We start from the raw sequence: 15,698 nt of genomic DNA, 5'->3' as shown, positions 1-15,698 counted from the left end.
TTCCTTATCCTTGAAGACGGCGTGCCCTAACCAACCGACAGCTATTCCGTCACCGTTGTCCATAGCACCTGCTCTGAACAATCCACCCTTGGCTGGGTTATTACCAATATAATCATGAAAAGCTGATTTCTCGGGAATTTTGGACCACGCTTCCGATAAACCAGAATTTTCAGCTTTGCTAGCACGGATCCGCCGATCTATCTCTTGCTGAAAATATCCCTGATCCCATTGGTAACGGGTGGGACCAAATAACTCGATTGGAGTGGCGGCGGAGCCGTACCACATAGTCCCAGAAACTACGAAGGCGGCGAAGGAAACGGCAGCGATACTGCTGGACGAAACGGTTTCAACATTCCCCATGCGTAGGGCCTTGTATAACCGTTGGGGGGGACGAACACTAGGATGAAATGGACCGGCTAGTATACCTAAAATACCTGCTGCGATATGGTGAGAAGCTATTCCTCCCGGAGTGAAGGGATCGAAACCCTCAGCTCCCCGAGCCGGATCCACAGGTTGTACTTTACCGGTTAATCCATAGGGGTCCGATACCCAGATACCGGGCCCAAATAAACCAGTTACGTGAAATGCTCCAAAAGCAAAGCGAAGTACTCCTGATAAGAATGAATGAATTCCAAAAATTTTGGGTAGATCGAGGGATGGTTTTCCCGTGCGTTCGTCGCGAAACAAATCCAGGTCCCAATGGACCCGATGCCGGATAGCAGCTAGAAATAATAAACCGGATGGGATAATATGAGCTGCAGCTACACCTTCATAACTCCAGATACCTGCGTCAGTTACGGTATCTCCGGTAATGCTCCAACCCCCCCATGACTTCGTTATTCCGATACGGGTCATGAATGGGATGACGAACATACCCTGTCTCCGCATCGGATCAAGAACAGGATCAGATGGGTCGAAAACCGCTAATTCATACAGAGCCATTGAACCAGCCCAACCAGAGACCGGAGCCGTATGCATTAGATGTACAGAAATTAAGCGACCGGGATCATTTAGTACAACAGTATGAACGCGATACCGAGGCAAACCCGTTGGAAACCCCTTTGTTGAAAATGAATGGACACTACGTGACTTTCTCGCGTCGGAAGCCTGCGCTATAAAGAAGTGGAAGAGACTCTCTTCAATCCTGAATGGAGATCCCACTTGGAATGATACGTGTAAATACATTGGTGTATAGGCGGACGTATCGGTGTGGGGAGCCGAGAATCCCCCCCTCCTAGCGGAGGGAAAGACATAGATATTTTAGCATTTACATCTTTTACGCAACAACGTAGAGATTGGTCCCATCTATCTCGCGGGAAATATTCCACCACCAATCAGATCTCGGATCCCTCGGCTATGTACCACGGATTCCACGAGTAGACGCCTCAAGAGATGCAAATTCATTCCGACTAGACATGTTATAATACAACACAAGCCTCCACTTCCATCGGGTGTTACGCTTTCGTTTAAGAGACAACTACAACTTACTACCGGTTTCCGTATGCCAATTGGTGTTCCGAAGGTGCCCTTTCGTCTACCTGGGGAAGAGGATGCGGTTCGGATTGACGTATAGTGCGACTCGTTAGACATATCGAGTTGTATGGAGCTACTCCCCATCATTTCTCATCCGAGCGATGTGTCTCTATCTCACTCAGACTGATTCTTTGGTAGTCGAACGCGTGAGACTGGAACGAAAGATTCGATAAAAGATCCATCAATCGTCGGAATCCATGGCTAGTTGGAACTAACAGATTCGCCAGGCTTCGGTCGCTAAATCCCGCGAGTCGATGATGACAAGGATAACCACAAGATTGAATGGGACTTGAATTAGTCAGTGAGTCGGGGTGGGGTGCGGGATCTGAAAGATGGAGTGGGGAAAGAGGAAATGAAACTATTTGTTCTACATGTACAAATAATGATCGGATTTATATCTCCCCGAAGTAGAAAATGAGCCTAAAGATTCTTTTGAGAGGGACTCAATTATGAACAAGAAAACATTGGTGGGAGGGGGGGGTGTACCCCCCCCCCCCACCAATTGAGATATGGTTCAAGATGTTTGGGAGACCGAAGAGACGAACCTGAACCATAAATGGAATACTGGAAAATGGATTAGATTGGGAGGGTGAAAGAGGTTTTCATTAACGGTGATACATGAAGTATCTCTTCCTAAGGGATGTAGAACCTGTTTTGCTCCTTCTCGTACCGGACCCATGCTGGTATACCGGAACCACTGGAGCCGTATGCTTCTAACGATGCTCGTACGGTTCCGGAGGAGGGGGGCGCGGAGACCTATCCTGATCAACCGTCTCTATCGAGAGAGGCTTCTTTTTTTGGGTCAGCAAGTGGATGACGAGATTGCAAATCAACCGATTGGTATCATGATGTACTTGAATGGGGAGGACGAAACCAAGGATACGTATTTGTATACAAACTTTCCCGGTGGGGCAGTATTATCAGGAATATCTGTTTATGATGCTACGCAATTTGTTGTACCGGATGCACATACCATTTGCATGGGATTAGCCGCTTCAATGGGATCTTCCATTTCAACCGGAGGAGAGATAACCAAACGTATAGCACTGCCTCACGCTTGGCGCCAATGATTTGTATGGGTCGAAACTATGCCTCCGCCCGATTGCGGTAATAATAGCATGGCACTTAAAACTTGGTGGAATTCTAGGTATGTGTGCAAGGACCGAAGTAGTGAAGCACCGAGATAGTGAAGTGAGTCAGGAAATTCTTCGGTAGGGATTCACCACCAGTAAGTGCATCTACTCTAGCGTCGCAGAAATCCTGGGGTGAGGGATGAATCCCTACAATTTATCCCGAATCGAAGGATCTTGATTCTATCTCCCGTAGAGAATATCCATATAAAACCTTGGGATTGCTGGAAGGGATGAAGCAACGGAACCACCATAGTACTTCTGGTAAGAAAGGGTGGTATATGTAATTTCTAAGAAGCTGGCTCTGGATAAGAGATAAGAACCCCACCCGATTTCTGGAATTGGGATTCTTCCACTTGCAAAATATTTGGTAGTCAGACACGGAGCCGTATGCAGAAGGAGCTGCCCGTACGGTTGTCTTCGGATTGAATTGCAACGATACTGAATCAGGGTTATGATTCATCAACCTGCGAGTTCCCATTATGATGGACAGGCGGGTGAATGTATTATGGAAGCAGAAGAAGTATCGAAACCTTGTGATTGTATTACTAGGGTTCATGTATAAAGAACCGGCAAACCTTTATGGATGATCTCCGAAGACATGGAAAGAGACGTTTTTACGTCAGCGAAAGAAGCCGAAAATCATGGTATTGTAGATCCCGTAGCATCAGAAAACTCTCCAGATTCAAGATTAATTTAGTAACTTCTACTGCTTGGTGGGGAATGTCCGGGACTCACGAGGAGTCTCCCGATATGAACAGGGGAGATCCCTACATTCCGGTACTTTAGGAATCGATACTATTTGGGTGTGGGTATTTACCAAATGTCATTCACGAATATTGATTTGCGGGGGGGGGGGGGGAGGAGCAACACCCAATTCCTCCCTCTCCCAGGTTTATGACTTGTGTGAATCACCGCTATCTCCACCACTTATTCCATCTCCCATATTTTCTATATGAGGTTGCCCGGGAGATAAGGATTCTACCAACTCAATGATTGAGGTGTCCTCCATGGTTAGGAATAGTCCGAACCCCAAAACCCTGCATCTTTTGGATATGCCAACCAATCAACAACTTATTAGGAACGCAAGACAACCAATGGAGATTGGAACAAAATCCCCTGCCCTTCGGGGGTGCCCCCAACGCAGAGGGGTATGTACCAGGGTGTATGTGCGACACGTTTGAATCGTAAACCAAATGATATTGGGGGGTCGGTGTCGCAGCAAGATCCCTTCACTGTAATTAGGCAAAGATCCGTCATTCCTTTACTGAGAGACGAAAATTCATAGTTCTGATTGGTGCAAATCCAATCATCTTAGTGTGAGATGAGAAGCAACTTATCAGTGATACTAAAAAAATCACTAAGCGACGTGGGGATGAGGATATCGATTCCCATATCTCTGCTGGAATCCCTGCAATGGCGGTAGCTTTGCTTTGGGTCAACCATCCAGCCAACTACCGAAGTGAAATACCGTTACTATACAAATAAGTCTTTCTAGGATGAAACTCTTTACCTGATCTCTCAAGTCTTGAGTGGAGCCGGGGATTGGAAACTATACGACTTACCAACAGTAATTCCATTTCCCCCGTCATCGGGAAATCATTAGGCTCCGGTGTATAGGAAGGACCCAACTGTCGAGGGAAGATACTACGGGAAACTTTGGAATCCATAACTCCCTCTGGTGCAACTTCTTTATCAAGAGGCATCTGATCTCGGGATTTGTGGACGGGAAGGTTAAGGTAGCAAAAGCCATTGGAATCATTATTTTCTACGTCAGATAGGAAAGTCTCTTGCTGGGAATTGTTCTTTCAAAGAATTAAGTGACCAGATTCAGATTCTATTTCAACTATTTCTGATCCTACTAATCCGAATAATTCGGATATCAGGAGTGCGGGAATTGAGAGTTTTGGTGTGCCACCGCGACCGTGCATGCCACCAGATCTACACTTAGCAATTCCGTCTTCTTGCTAGAAGGATGCATCCAGACGGTTCCGATGATATGAGAGAGGTGGGATTCATTCGGGACTGAAGGGGGGGGGGGGGGGGGTTGTATCACCAGTGTGACAGACAGAGTCCCCAAAGAATAATTTTGATATTTTGTGAGGGTAAACACTCAACGACTAGGGTAAAACGCGGATCTGTGGCTCGGAAACGTCGCAAAAGTATTCCTGAAATTACATCTGGATTTAGGGGAGCTCATTCAAAGCTATTTAGAACGGCGAATCAACAGGAAATGAAAGCATTGGCTTCTGCTTATCGAGATAGGAGTAATCGAAAGAGAGAAATTTGTCGCTTACGGATTGCCCGGATCAATGCAGCAGCACGAGGGAATGGAATTTCTCTCATAATAGGATGATTCACAATTTATATGAAAATCGAGTTTATCTGAATCGCAAATACCTGCATAGATAGCTATCCTAGATACTCACTGTTTTTCCGAGATTGCACAACTACCAGTATACGAATCTACTGGTTGAAATAAGAAACCTCTCCGGATATTGTCTCCCGGAGAGGCGGAACGGACGGTAGTAAACTACAAATATTCCACCCGGAGTATTGGTTCCGACTCCTATTCATTTCTCCATTTAGGGTTAATAGGATCGAGTAGTCGGTTGAATGCCAAATCTTTCAAACTAGAACTTAATTGTCTAGTCGCTAGCAATGCAAGGTCTAATTCTCGTTATTCGAGAACGGTGGCAAAGCTAAAATACGAGCTCTTTTGATTGCGACAGCTATTGAGTGCTGTTGTTTCGGGGTCAACCTACTCATTCATCTGGGTGAAATCCTTCCTGTTCACTTACAAATCGACGGAGTAAACTTATATTTCTGTAGTCAATAATCTCGTCGGATCGGATGGATGGAGAACGTCTACGCGAAGACTGCTTAGATTTATTCGTGATACCTTTCATGACATTTCCGAAAACTATTGATTATTTTCCAGTTGATTAGAAACAGATCACTTATTTCTTCGACTCTTTGTGAATGGTATGTTTGTAGCAGCAGGGACAGTATCTCCTCGATTCCAATCAAGTAGGTGTATTGCGACGATTCTTACGCGTAGTATATCGAAAAATACCTAGAGATTTGTCGTCAGTCCCTTTTCGGGTGCAACTTGTGCATTCCAAAGCAATAGTTACTCTCGCATCTCTACTTTTAGCCATAGGATTCATTGAAATAAGTGAAGGAAATGGGGGAGGAGTGGATGGGAAGATACCGTCTCAGTAATAAATCATTAATAGAATTCCCGATTTATCGATTTCCAGTAATGAATGGATCGCTCCCTGCTCCCCTCACGGAAATCGATCTATTTCTCCCACCTTACTTTTGTTTTGCTCAACCCCCGCCTCCCCCCGACTAGAGAAATGGAAATATCAAGGCATCTGGAAAGAATCGATTTATTTCTATTAGTAAACCGGCTAGCAGCCCAAACCATATCGTAGCCAACACGGGGGCCGTGGAAAGATAAATTTTTACATCTTGCATTGTGAATTCTCCTTCGTTTTTCAATCGACTAGGAAGATGATGTGTCTCTTCCAGTATTTTTACCACGACCAACCCCAGTAAGGGAATCGGATTCTTCCGGTCTGGGAATGATTCGGAGGCGACATCCTCTCGGGACATGGTTACTTCTTAAGTGGGTAGTCAAGTTCTGTGGCTATCAGTTATAATTACTTGGATCACGCGTCTCAATACCGAGAATGCCAGTCGGAGATCGAGACCAATAGGGATGTAGCGCAGTTTGGTAGCGCATTTGTTTTGGGTACAAAATGTCGCAGGTTCAAATCCTGTCATCCCTATTGTTCCCCGTACATCCCAAAATGATATTGGTGAGAAATTGGTGACAAGAGAAATCCATCTGGGTAGATTGTTTGTGTTATTCAACTGATTCCCCCACAAGAGACATTCCATTTATCTTCCTCTCTCCTGGTCGGTGAAAGAACCACTCCGATTAAGAGTCTGATTCTATTCCCGTGTCCGGATGTCCGCAGATTCTGATTAGAATGGAAACTGGCTTACGTGGGGAATGGAGCGCCCTTAGTTCAGTTCGGTAGAACGCAGGTCTCCAAAACCTGATGTCGTAGGTTCAAATCCTACAGGGCGTGTTTCTCCGACTCAAGTCGGTATCAGCTGGTTCGACCAATACCCACACATACTAAGAATTTGCATTTCCCGATCCCTCTGGATTACCAGAGAGATCTTAGGAATGGGAGAAGGATATGGCAAATGAGTCTCCGTCTTCTACCGAATATCTAGTTGGTCGCCACGTCGATATTGCAAATATGCAGTTACAAATAATCCAGCTAGAGTTATTGGGATCAAACCCAACACAATTCCGGATAGCAGTGCTTCAACCATTTGGGTTCACATACATTTAGTACAAATACTTACCGAAAAAGATTCAGGTATTAATTGGTAATAGATGATTGGTAAGTGCGGCGGATCAGTAAGTGCTAATGGGCACTCCTCGTTCCTTCTAAGCTGATACTCTTGTATCATATAAGCCGGATCTTATTCAATCCAACAAATAATACTGAAGTTGAGATTGGTGCGGACGATAGAAAAGCGAAGTGACTCGGTGGAGTAAGCATAGATTTAAGTACCAAATTGATTTAGCAGATAGGTTAGTAGAAAAATAATTGGTTACTCGGAACTATCGAAAGGGGATTCGAAGCTTGGTAGACATATGAGAGCAGTTTATCCGACGAGAAGATCGCGTTTCAGAAGCTGGGAATGGGATCGACAGTTCATCGAAATATCTCCAACCTCTGAATGAGTGGGAGGAATCGAATCTTCCCAGAAAGAGGAACAAGACAAGATTGGATATTAATATCTCAATTATATGTATCAGATACCCCTACATGACCAGGTTCCCCCGAGTTCTCGATGGAGAATCCTATAGTTCTAATGGCAGGATTTGATACGGAAGTCATTCGAAAGAAACTTAGACGTGGTGGGTTAACCACGCGCGTTGAGACTCACCGGAAGCATCGGAACCTCCAATTGAACAATCGGGGAAAAAAAAAGAATCATATTCTTTCCATAGGTTCTCCTAAAACGCGGAGAAAATACTGATAGATTTGTATACTCGGGGGGAGGGGGGGAATTACGGTTTCTCCGCTCGGTTTATTTACAACTCGTTTATTTATCCGGCGAAATAAGAGGAATATTGCTGCTTCGAGGGGGGGCTAGCTATACTAATCCAGTATGTTTCGGGTATACCCTCGGTATAATAATGACAACTTAACGGGGATCGCTCAGGTATACCGGTAGATTCTCCATCTACTGGTACTCACACCTCTCGGCAAGCAATCCTCCTTAATCCCGCAGGGATATACGGAGCTGAACATGTCTGGGAATACGGGAGAACGTCCTTCTGCTGACATTATTACTAGTATTCGATACTGGGTCATCCATAGCATTACTATACCTTCTCCGTCTATTGCAGGTTGGTTATTCGTCAGTACAGGTTTGGCTTACGACGTTTCTGGAAGTCCCCGCCCAAATGAATATTTTACGGAGAGCCGACAAGAAGTTCCTTTAGTAACTGGCCGCTTCGATTCGCTGGAACAAGCTGATGCATTTACTAGATCTCAGGAGGTACCAACGACTCCAGATAGAACTTATCCGATTTTCACCGTTAGGTGGCTAGCCGTCCACGGACTAGCTGTACCTACAGTTTTTTTTCCAGGCTCTATATCGGCAATGCAATTCATTCAGCGATAATCCCTATATAAGCTATAAATCCACGACGCAACCGAACCCGAATAAACAGAGTGTGGAATTGAATCGTACAAGCCTTTATCGGGGACTCTTATTGATCTTCGTACTTGCCGTCTCATTTTCCAACTACTTCTTCAATTAGAAACTGAAGAGATTTGATAACCCCAATTGGGAAAAACTAAGACCTGATTTATTTGTGACTGTTCGTGTCTCGAGTCGTGACTAAATAATGAAATCAAAAAGGGAGGGGGGTGGGACAAATGGCCAATACCACTGGAAGGATTCCTCTGTGGCTTATAGGTACCGTAGCTGGTATACTCGTGATAGGTCTACTGGGAATATTCTTTCATGGAGCCTATTCGGGATTGGGATCATCCCTCTGAGAATGAATAAGCATTGGGAAATTCTTCCTACTCGCAGGTGAAAAGATGTGCCGGATCCCGGGGGTTCATAGGTCCGGAAACGGGTCAACCCCCTCTTCCGGAGTCTGTTCTACTGCTCCGGGTGCGACAACCCCCCAGCTGTATATGCTACTCCGCCTCAGCAGAGTCAAATTCTGGTACCGTACTCGGGTGAGTAGGTTATTCGATCGATTCTCTCCCGAAGAATCGATCGCAATTGGATGAAGGGGCGGTAATTATTGCAATCATTTGATAAGTATGGGACAGATTCCTACCGGGATTGGGAGGGTGCATATGCTTTTGATAACAAACCAACCCACGAGTCACTCGTCTGATTCTTCGAGAGATCGAGGGATGGGGGGAATCATATCACATTAAATCTCTGGACTCGGGAGGAAGAAGGAAGGACTCGACCTGAGGTTTAAATCCAATTCCAGGTCGATTTCCTCATAGTAAATTGGGGGGAGTACACGGTGGCGGTGGCTCACCCGCCACCACCGATATCGGAATAGAAAAAATAGTTAGCAAAATTGGATATATTTTCTGATACCTGTCGGGGAGACTATTATTGAAAACTTGGTTTCATCACCGAATATGTTTTTGAAGAATTCCAGTTATTCTTACTGCTAACTGGACTCAACCGGCTCCAAATGATACCACAAGAGTTGTACTTATCGCTTCGTTTAGACGTATAGAAGAGGTAGAAATCCAGAATTTGTCTTTGACTCGTCGGATTTACAGTCAATTACCAACCCTTTCCGGATGGTTCACATCCGAAAAGTATGGACTCAGAAATTCATCTCCGCCAATTGGACTTTCTCGAACTGCTTCTTCTTTGACACTGGGAATATCTGGGCCAGAGTAACCGATGCAAGAAAAAGTAGAAGACCTTGAACACGTAATGGATCCTGAAGTACAATCTCTGCCTCTGCTTGACCGAATCCACCCACGTTAGGGTTATTGGTCGATGGTTAATCAGCTTTAATATATTCACCCTCCGAAACGATAAGTTCGGGACCGGGAGGTACAGTATCAACTACTTCACGACCCCCCGATGTCTCTTGGGTAGTGATTTCGTATCCACCCCCCCTCTCCCTACGTGTTATTCTAGTTATCCTTCCCGTCGCCGAAGCGTTGTAAACCGTATTATTGCTTTTACTTCCATCGGGATAGATCTGTCCCCTTCCCCTATTCCCTCCAACATATAGGGGGTATTTTAAAAAGTGTACCTCTTTATCAACGGCAGGATCCGGTGAGAGAATCGGAAATACGATTTCACTATATAGCTTACCCGGAACCGGACCTATTACTATCATGTTCTTTCTATCGGGGCGATAGCTCTGGAACGAAAGTTTACTTAATTTCTCCCTCGCTTCGGTTGGAAGACGATCAGAAGGAGCCAATTCAAACCCTTCGGGTGGGATCGGTACGGCGCCTACATTCAATCCTCCCTTTTTACCATTTGCAAGTACTTATTTTATCTACATATCATAAGGAATCTTAACAACTGCTTCGGACACAGTATTGGGAAGAACAGATTGCGGAACCTCAATATCCACGGGTTTCTTAGCCAAGTGACGATTAGCACATACAATACGTCCAGTTGCTTCTCGTGGATCCTCGTAATTCTATTGCGCAAAATCGGATATGCATTTGATACGGATGGACGATTCATTCCATCCAGAGTGATCAACATTGGAAATGACAGGGTCAACCACTTCGCCATCCAGTCCTTACTACTTCTCTTTCGCATAGTTCGATTATTAGTATTAGGGTTTCTCACAAATAGATTGTTTCTTGACATCATAGGTAAAATATTACTCCCCTCTTTTTGGAGTATTCTGATATCCCGACGATTGCGGGAATTGCAAATTTTTATCCTCCCACTACCCAATACCAGAAGAGGATAATAAAATCCAATTCCTACGAGAAGTGAGTCTACTCCGTTGGATGCAACTGGCAGATACTCGGTGGAGTGATTATCATTCATTCATTGTGTGATAAGTCGCTACGATTGAAGGAGATATACGACTCAAATGGCGAGGAATCCGATATTTGGAGACTGTGTCTGAAATAACCGGGAAGGTTGAGACGAAACAAGAGATTACATATTTGTTGTGAGCGAATCCCAGATGTTCCAGGAGAGAATCTACAACTATTTCCCAACCGTGGGGGGAGTGAAATCCAATACATAAATCCGTTAATGGTGGAGTAGAGAACGCTTTCGTCGTATCATTTAAGCTATAGAATAACTCCCGAATCCAGGAATTTGAAACTGCGAGTCTTTCTTTACCTACTACGAACAAGCAGATCGAGGTGGCAATGCTAATTACGTCGGTTACTAGGTGCGAGATTATCTGGGTGTTTCCCTCGTTACATATTACCACCAATTGAATAGTTTTGTCATACACATCTGTGCCGTAGTCTTGTAATTAGGTATATACAGAGCCTCTCATTGTTTCACCCAACCGGAGTAAGCCTTCTATCTCCTGAAGTCGTTTGAGAGCTACCTCTTCCCGGAAAGAATTAATAAATATTTGTGACTGGAAGGTATTCCACCAATTTCTGATCCGAGGTTCTAGAAACCAATTCTTCAAGACAATTGGAATCGCGGAAGGGAGAAGTAATAGACATCCGATATATTGAATAGGAGCTACTGCTTGATATTTAGCCAATTCAGAATCGTTAAGTACTAATGAACTCGATTGACCCGTCAACTCTGTGTTGAACCTTGATGAAGTACGAGTTATGGACCGTGGCATCAGACTTATAGACTCATAAGCCGTTGTACTACTGGGGGAATCCACTGATTTGCGGACAGAAAATTTATCATTTGAGTTATCATTTATTTGGAGTGACGGAGAAGTTGTGGGACGGTGCCGTGTCCAGGAATCAGGATCATTTGGAGTTGCTTCGATCCGAGCCAATTTCCTATTCATTTGTTCCGTCTTACTCGATTCTCTTGACACATATTTACCCGCAGGAGCCAAAGGATTATCCCCTGGTGGATTTTGCGATAAATCACCAATTATGTTTGGTTTCCTCCCCACCCTGCAGGGATCTAGACGAACCAGTGGAGGCGCTGATTGAAGAGGCAGAGCAACTGGGGGGTGAGATGGAGATGCATCACGGGACCTTTCCTCTGTCGATATTTCTTTCCCACGGGAGGTAGGAGGATAATTCCCGATCAGGAGCAACTGGCGTTGCTTCCTCCTGATAAAGAACTTAAGACTATTCCGAATCTTCGATACAGATATGCTGATCCTACATTCTAAAAGACTCCGATATATAGTAGATAGAGATTTACTAGGTTCTGCATCCGTATGAGCTACCGCAGCCTGTGACGAATCTTCCGTAGATGATATTGTTTCTAGATAATAGGAAGAGTCTTCTCTTACGGATTGTAGTCGCTTACTAGCTTCGTAAGCTCTATCCGGGGAGCGACGTGGGGTATTGTAGAACCACCGGAGGAGTCTCCAACAGTATGATTTCATATATTATTTATATGGTGAGGAGGGGAATTCACGAAGTAAATTACTAAGTGGATGAATCCCCGTAATCGAATCCTCTTTTCTAATTCCCTTCTCTAATCGTCACTATACCATCCTAATTTCCTTCCCTCATCTCATTCGCTTCTTCTAGGAACCTCCGGATCGGTCGAAATATTAGAATCCCTCGATTGATACACGTGAAAAACGAGCAAGTTCAGCAGCTTTTTCTTCTGTTTCTCCCGACGCCGAATCCTCACCAATCCGGGTTAGGGGAATGTCTTGCCGACCCCTCATCTTCAAGTAAAGGACTCGACGAGGATAGAAACCTCCTCGAATTTCCAATTTAACTGCTTGTATATCTCTCATTGCAAATTGGATACAAATACGACGGTTTCCCCGGGGAAACCCCAGCGAGAAATGGGGAAGATTCCTTCTCATTTATCAAATGAATTGTAGCCGCTACCCACATCCCGAAATATCGTACGCCACGGATAAAATCCAGGGAAGAGACCCGCGATACCATAGAAACACATCACAATACCTTGTGGAATGAAAACAATCTGTCCAGATGGAAGTGTGGGGATTAAATCTTCACCAATATAACTAGAGATTCCAACCGCCGGAAAACCCATTGCGCCACGAACCGGGATACGGGCCCAACACAAATTACTGAATCTACGAGAACCTCTTGGAGAATCTACTCGAAACCATTCGGATTGACGATTCATTAATACTCCCTCCAGAAATTGCCTTGTTGGAATGAATCAGCCGCTTATATTGTTATTGGTCCCACCTCTACCCTACCCCCCCCCCCCCTCCCCGAATAGATGCAGATACAGATACAGCCGATGCTTCGACATCACTTCATTTTGAAAAGGATTCTTGGAAGGGATTCTGTTTCCGAGAAGTTTAGAACATTTTCCACTGTTTTGGTGCGTAGGTGGGGGTCGCTAAGATCTATATGTCTTAGCAACGATGGAACGATCCACGTCTCACTTATCCATAAGGGGAAAGTGAGATATAGATTGAGATGACGTTAAAGATTCCCAAGTGCTAAAACAAGTGCTCAAATAAAATAACCGCCGGTGAAGCTATGTGGAAAGAATATATCCGACCGAATCAAAAGCAAGAGTAGTAGTCGTAATTGATCGATCCTATGGAACAATTTCCGTGAGATAGTGTACAGAACAAGAAATTGTAGAATTTCGTCCCGTTCTATATAAATAAACAGAGATATCATTGTAATTGCCGGAAAGACCGAACCTACTAGGGGTACAGAAATGGAAGGTAAATAGGACGCTGTCGTAATGGAATCACCTCAAGTAAGAAAGATATGACACAGATAGATGTATCTATAATGACATTATATTGTTATTTTTATCTTTTATCCCCCAATGTCTAATAATAGTCTCCTTATCTCACGTAGAAAGGAAGTTTTTATACATTCGATATATCGAGACAGTTACTCGGAAATTGCTACGAAATCCATATTGTTTCCGGTAAGGTATCTGATTCCAGCTCCGATCAACTGACTCAATGAATCTGCAGACATCCGCGGTGTCTACTTCGTCGAATCAGGCGCACAGCAGAGTCCGAAATTATACCGATGGTTAATCTCGATTTCTTACTGAGGTATAATTGCATTGTGGCATAATTTGCATGGCGTGATATCAGAGAAGGATAGAAAAGTATTGTTACGACGGTTCGCTGAATAAATTCCTCTCATTGGAGAGGTAGAGAGATTAGTAGGACAACCCCGAATTGATAATTCCTAACTTGATTAATGAGAAGGAGGGAGAGTGATAGAAACGGGGGTTTAACCGAATGGGGGGAAAGGAGGTTCAATTCCTTTTACAAGGAGCTGAAGAATAAAGCTCAGATATCTCACTCGGAACACCTTTTAGAGGATTACGTGGAACAATTGAATCGGGTGATCCATGATCAAATAAAGATTCAGCTACTTGAAAGCCATCGGGTATCTTCTGACGCAGTGTTTGTTCAATCACCCTTTTCCCAGCAAATGCTATGTATGCTTTGGACTCAGCAATAATTACGTCCCCTAACGTACCAGAACTAGCAGTAACACCACCCGTAGTTGGATAGGTAGGAACCGATATATATAATAATCCCTTCTGAACCTGATGTATTTGTGGGACGGGAGGAATCTTAGCCATCTGCATCAGACTCAACGTCCCTTCTTGCGTACGTGCTCCGCCGGAAGCACAGATAATAACTAGTGGAAGGGATTGATCCGTGGCACATTCGATTGAGCGGGTAATCTTTTCACCTACCACAGAACCCATACTTCCCCCCGTGGATTGAAAGTCCGTAACACCAAGCGCAATAGGTGTCCCGTTTAGACATCCCACCCCTGTCTGAACAGCATCAGTTAAACCCGTTCGTTTCTGGGAGTTGATGATGCGACTTCCATGAGAATCCCCGTCAGAGAAACCTGGAACATCTTATGCAGTCATGTCTTCATCCATGGGAATCCAAGTGTCACGATCGATCGGAAGTTCGATTCTTTCTGTACTAGTCATTGGGGGGTGATAGCCGCACTCCTCACAAATATTTTTATTTTGTTTTGGGAATCTCACGTAAAGCATGTTACCGCAGTTGTCACACCGAGTCCACAACCCCCTGTCGGTATCAATGCTTATGTCTCTATTCCTTCCTCTCTCACTCAAAACGTAACCCTTTGTGGCTTTTTCGAGGAAAGCCCCGATCAATCCACCAAATTCGCGTTTATCTTCGAACCGATTTCTCACAGACATAGGAATTTCCTCATTCATTTCTTCTCCTTCGCTTCGGAGGTAAAAACAGTCGATTCTATTAGATTTCATTTCATCAATGAGATAGACACAGAGATGGAGAAATCATTTCTGAACTATCAGGATCAGCGTCTGTTCGGAATAGGCGTCGAATCGAGACTGACTCCGAATCCGATAACTAATTGGCAATTGACTGATCATCTATTTGATCAATCATATGTTAGAACCCCACAAATAATTATCCAATAACACTTCGTGGAAATAGTTGTGTCGTGTACTGAGAGGCACTGAATCATTTCCTTACTACTCGAGTCTCTGCAGCTCGTATTCCACCTCTCCTATGCAAATTGGGGGGGATTCGAACCCCCGTCCCCATGGATCGGAACCATGTGCTCTCATCCGCTGAGCTACCAACTCCGATCCGTGGCATATCGGGAGTATGGAGGGGAATGTTCCTTCTCCCTATACTCCCTGTTCGCCCCACGAATCCTACCGAATGAATGAGATTCCCGAATAGTTACGGAAATTACAATGTATCAATTGTGTCGAATTCAAATTTGATCTGTTTCCATACCTCGCAAGCAGCAGCCAATTCGGGACTCCACTTACTAGCTTCGCGGATAATCTCGTTACCTTCACGAGCAAGATCAC

General features: G+C 44.5%; 3 non-coding genes across 3 annotated transcripts; 2 read left to right on the top strand and 1 right to left on the bottom strand.

Annotated features, from left to right (window-relative positions):
• Positions 1–6,386: 6,386 nt before the first annotated feature.
• TRNAP-UGG (transfer RNA proline (anticodon UGG)) lies at positions 6,387–6,460 on the top strand. The gene has a single exon. It is a non-coding gene; the product is annotated as a tRNA-Pro (tRNA).
• A 232-nt stretch (positions 6,461–6,692) lies between these two features.
• TRNAW-CCA (transfer RNA tryptophan (anticodon CCA)) lies at positions 6,693–6,766 on the top strand. Its single transcript has one exon. It is a non-coding gene; the product is annotated as a tRNA-Trp (tRNA).
• Positions 6,767–15,390: 8,624 nt separating this feature from the next.
• Positions 15,391–15,464, bottom strand: TRNAR-CCG (transfer RNA arginine (anticodon CCG)). The gene has a single exon. It is a non-coding gene; the product is annotated as a tRNA-Arg (tRNA).
• Positions 15,465–15,698: the final 234 nt, after the last annotated feature.

Source organism: Dipteris shenzhenensis, unplaced genomic scaffold (assembly GCF_047967505.1).
Source record: "Dipteris shenzhenensis isolate YYH24624 ecotype China unplaced genomic scaffold, Dip_SZ_1.0 scaf0173, whole genome shotgun sequence".
Classification (NCBI taxonomy): Eukaryota; Viridiplantae; Streptophyta; class Polypodiopsida; order Gleicheniales; family Dipteridaceae; genus Dipteris; species Dipteris shenzhenensis.
The sequence above is the reverse complement of the archived record's forward strand: the minus strand, read 5'-3'. Positions and strand labels throughout refer to the sequence as shown.